Source organism: Solanum tuberosum, unplaced genomic scaffold, assembly GCF_000226075.1.
Source record: "Solanum tuberosum cultivar DM 1-3 516 R44 unplaced genomic scaffold, SolTub_3.0 scf00017, whole genome shotgun sequence".
In the NCBI taxonomy this organism is placed as follows: domain Eukaryota; kingdom Viridiplantae; phylum Streptophyta; class Magnoliopsida; order Solanales; family Solanaceae; genus Solanum; species Solanum tuberosum.
In genome coordinates, this window is record NW_006238943.1 from 984,564 (window position 1) to 989,952 (window position 5,389).

A 5,389-nucleotide genomic window follows, 5' to 3' on the forward strand; every position below is an offset into this window, starting at 1 on the left:
AGGCAAGACACAAAAATGACCAAGAGGGTCATTACAAGATAACAACTCAATGTACTTAAAAATACAATAATCACTCTTATTTGTATGTAAAGATACACAATAACTCAAATTTGGAGATTCTCTAATCGACAACCATCATTATGAGCTATGTGATGATACAACGTCTCACCCACGCTGCCAGAACTATCATATACCTTGCCAGAGTTTAAGAGATCCTCAACTAACTGGATCCAATAAGCTATGCTTAAAAAGCAATAAAGAATCATCTAAAAAGTATGACCCTTTCTACCCACGTTAGCTACATAGTTTATGAGGACTTTGAGTTGTTTGAACTCGTCCCCATACCGGTACTCAATACTACTCCCAATAGTATAACTCAACTCATATGTTTAGAAACATTTCCTCATCTTCAAACTTAGAGATTATTACTCAAAATATTCTTTAAAAAGAGATTATACTCAAAACTCCTCATGAACTCATTTGAAAATCGATGTTTCCTCTCAAATTAAATGTAAAAACATTTACTATTGGGAATACTTAGATCCCACATATTCATTGAAAAATGAAACTCAACTCTCCTCATCCTCAAACTCAAGTATTCAAGTCATTAAAACAAGTTTTAAAAGATTGTAAAAGACTTCTCAAAATAACTCGAAATATGTCTCAAGACTTTAATCTTATGTAACATCCCGCCTTAGGAGGAGCTAAATTTAGAAAGCACTAAGTTGGAAGTAGCTAAATTGAGAATATTGCAAGTTCTGCTTAAGTTGTGATAAGTTTTGGGTCAATTTCAAACGACCATAACTTTCAGTACATGATGATTTAGTTTGCCCATAAGATATCAAACGAAAGGTCTTGGAATCCTCTTTCCAACTCCACCAAGTTTGCTGAATGTCGATTTTGGATGAGGAAGATATGCCCGATTGAAGTCAACTTGTCCAGTTAAGGAAAGTTACCCTAATAGTGAGGGGGTATTATGGTCTTCCTTACTTCATCAGCTTAAAATGTTTTAGTAATATTTTGGGGTCAAGGCCGATTTGGGTCTGTTTACAATCTTAAATTACGCTTAGGATTTTAGAAAAGAGTTCAAGAAGAGAAAAAGGGGAGAAAAGGAAGGACGTACAAGATCTCTTGCGAATCGAGGATTTGTTTTGCCAAATTGAGGTATGCAAGTTTTCATAGTGTTGGGTTTGTTCACCCACACGCCAATCATGAGTTTCTCTTGCGAATCTATCCATAAATATTGAGAAATTTAAAGTTCTTGATGATTGTTCTTGATGTATTGCTTTCGTTCTTGAATTAGGATGGGTTTGATGAGTTCTTGAGATAATTGTATTGAGTTTGAGAGTTATTTTTGAGTATATTCTCGTGTACTTGTATTGGGTAATTGAATCTAAGGAAAATTTAAGGAAAACAATTGATTCTAGATGAATTAGGGTCAAAATATGAGAAGAAAACTTTGTCGGAACATTCTGGGGACGTCTCGCCCTAGATGCGCCAGAGGGGCTCGGGCGGCACCCCAGCAGTGCGCCAGATTTAGCTCTCTAAAGTTCAGGGACTGGCACCCAGTGCCAACAGTACGCCAAGGTCGCCTTCCCCCAACTCTTTATCTGTCGTATGCTCTAGGGGTGGGCATTCGGTAGTTCGGTTCAGTTTTTTTTCCCCAAATTTTTTGGTTTTTGATTATTGATTTTGTTGTATTGAACACCGAACCGTAATTTGGTTCGGTTTGGTTTATTAAATTCAGTTTTTAATGTAATAGTACTGTAGTTCGCCGGTGTTAGATCGCGTTAGGTGGACGCCGTTTGCTGACAGGCAGACAACATTGGCCGATGGACGAACGCTGCAAATTGCTGGAGCCTAAGATTTTGAATGAAAAAGTAAAAAAGACAAAAAAAATTGGAACGAGAAATAAAAAATTGAAACGGACGCTGCGCTTGCAACTTGGAGTTGGAATAGGAGGTGCGGCGGCTGGGTATTGAAATTTGGAATGAAAAGTAAAAAGACAAAGTCAAAAATGAAAACTAAGGGATGCTGACCAATAGTCACTAGAAATTAGAAAATATATAATATAATATTAATAATTAAATAATATTTAAAATAGTAATGCATAAATTTCTGTAAAACCGAAATACAAAAATTGTGTTACTGAAAACCGAAGTAACAAAAAATGTGAACCGACACCGAACCGAAAAATCGAAACCGAAAATTGAAAAAATTTGGTCCGATTGGGTGTTTCGATTTTTTGGTATTTATGCCCACCCCTAATATGCTCCGTCTAAGTCCGTGTAAAGTGTACCCGTAACACCCCGTAGTCTAGTAGACTAACTAGGGCCAAGGACAAGGGGCAAGGGACAAGAGGGCAAGAGCCAAGGGAAAGGGGCGAAGGCTGCCCAACATTCCCAAGGCATTGCCAACCTTCCCTAAAACTCACCCATTCAAGTCAATATTTCCAAAACCCAAAAGATTTCCCTAAAATTGATGCTCTCAAATATTTCTCTCTCTGGAGACTAGAAGAAGAAGAAGAAGAAGAGGAAGAAGAAGAGGAGAAGAAGAAGAAGAAGTAAGTTCAAGCTAGGATCAAGGTCAACACTCAATTCCTCCATTGAAGCTTAGCATTGGGATTTGTTGTTAAGGTATCGTAGTTTTTCATCCATGGATAGCTTTCATCCATGGAGTCCTATCAAAACCTTCAATTTCAAAAGATCAAAATCCCCAAATGTCAGGGTTTAATTCAAAAGTCACGGGTTCCTTTCAAACTTGATTTAAGTGATTGAATTGAGTTATATTAAGCATGAATTGATGATTTCCTATGGTTTTTTATGATGTATCCCGAATAACCCATGTAATTCACTTATTTCTCAAAGTTGATGATATGATGTAGGTCTTTGTTGATGAAAGAAGGATTTTATGAATTAATGCATGAGGTGATTGAATCACTTGAATTATAATGATATCCATGTCTAATGCTTAAATTCTATATATGTTGATTGAAAGTAAGTTTTGAACCTCAAGGAGGTAAAGTATGAGATTATGCATGTTCTATGAAAATTATACAATTGTCTTATGATACTTTGAGAGAGTAGTATCAATGGTTAGGATGTTATTGAAAGGTTATTCTCATACACGCACCTATGCATGAATGTGAAGGTTTCCTCACACAATGAAGACTCTAAGGTTGAAAGGCTTTTCTCACCTAATTGAATCAAAGGGTCAAGAGTCTTCATAAATAGATCATGGATGGTGATAGTTTCTCACACATGGTCTAAAGAGTTTAATTAATGATCTACCTTGTATAAACTTAGTAAAATTGCATGCTTTGAAATGAAATGTCTATTTTAGCATGTTTCAAGTGTTTTTATGCATGTCTATCATACCTAGTGCATTTTTGTACTAACGCCTACTTTTGCATACTTTTGCCTACATTTTTTCCAAGTGTAGGGTCAGGCACTAGAGGTGATCATTCTTGTGGTTAAAGCTTGTATTTTTATTATTCCCAAGCTTGGTGAGTCCTCATGGTTCGAGGACAAACTTCTTATGTTTAGTTTCTTTCATGTACTTTCTCTTTTGGACATGTTGTATGGGCTAGACCCTATTTCATTCAATATTGTAATAAATGGCTATGATGAGACAAAGTGTCTAGACTTCCGCTTTCTTTTATGAAAAACTTTTTGAGACGTGAAATGTGTTTTACTCTAATTTGTTCTATTTCTTATGTTATGAGGACTAAGTGGCTTGTATGGAGTCCTTCGGAGTTCTATATTCCTTGTTACATCTAGGGGGTACCCCTGGGTCGTGACAAACTTGGAAATTAGAGCACAAGGTTTAGAATAGTCCTAGGATGATGTCTCATAAGCCATGTCTAGTAGAGTCTTGTTCATGAGTGTGAAGCGCGCCACATTTATGAATGAAAGGCTATAAGATAATTAGGAAACTCCATTTCTTTCATTACTCTAAGTCGTGTCATAGAGTTCAACTCTATAAGATGTCTCTCTTAATCCTTACCCGCTGGTCTATAGGACATGACTACTCAAGGAGCCTTCACTGGTGGAATGAAGAGACAAAATGTTGATCAAGGAGCTTCTCCTCAAGCTCCTCAAGTTCCGGTTGATCCTTTGACCGATAAAGTGACTAATGAGATGTTTAGGTTTGGTTTTCAAATGTTGACTCAGGCTGGGATAGAAACTCCAGAATTTTATGGGTCAAAGATGGAGGAAGATCCTCAAGAGTTTATAGATGAGATTTCAAAGGTGTTGGACTTTGTGGGAATGACACCGGTAGAGAAGGCAGAATTGGCCTTACATCAATTGAAAGGTGATGCTCAGATTTGGTTCAACCAATGGAAAGAAGCAAGGCCGGTGGAAGCGGGTCCCATAGAGTGAGAAAGGTTTAAGAAGGCTTTTCTTTGTAGGTTTTGCCCTCTGGAGATGAGAGAGACTATGATACTTGAGTTTATTAACCTCCGGCAAAGTAGTATGAGTGTTAAGGAATATGCTGGGATATCACTCGGTTGTCGAGATATGCTCCATCTATATTAGCTGACCCTAGGTCGATAATATGTAAGTTTGTGTCGAGTGTGTCCGACTTGGCAGCAAAAGAATGTCGTACTGCTATGCTTGATCAATATATGATTATTTCTCGTCTTGTGATTTATGCCAAATGGATTGAAGAAGAGAAACTTGAAGAGAAGTCTAGAGAAACAAAGCGGTATAGAATTGATGATGATAATTCCTCTCAAGGAAGGTCCGATGGGCATGGTCGTCCTAGATTTCAATAAAGGTTTTCTGGACAAAGTTCATCTAAGGTTTCCCCAAGGTTTAACAAAGAAAGGATATCCAACCCTAAGTCTCAAGGAAAGGTTAGTAGACCCCTATTTCCTACTTATGCTAGGTGTGGAAAGAGGCACGAGGGTGAGTGTCTAGCCGGCATGAATGGTTGTTTTCATTATGGTAAGAGTGGTCACAAAATGAGAGATTGCTCGGTACTTAAGTCTAAAGGAAGGGAGGGAAACCAAGCTCCTCCTAGTGGCTCAAATTCCAATGTTCCTAAGCAAAATTGCTTTTATGCAATCTGGTCTAGAGATGACCAAGAGAGCTCTCCGATGTAGACACCGGTATGTATAAAGTCTTCAATGGGGTTGTTTATGCTATTAATCCCCGGTGCTATTTTGTTTTATGACGCCATATGCGGCTCTGAGGGTTGATGTTACCCTGATGTGTTGCTAGAAGCTTTTTATGTCTTTACTTTTGTAAGTGACTCTATTGTGGCTAAGAGGGTTTATAGAAAGTGTCTCGTTCCTTATCCCATAGAGTTACTCTTGTTGATTTGGTAGAGCTTGACATGTTAGATTTAGATAATATTTTTTGTATGGATTTACTACACAATTGTT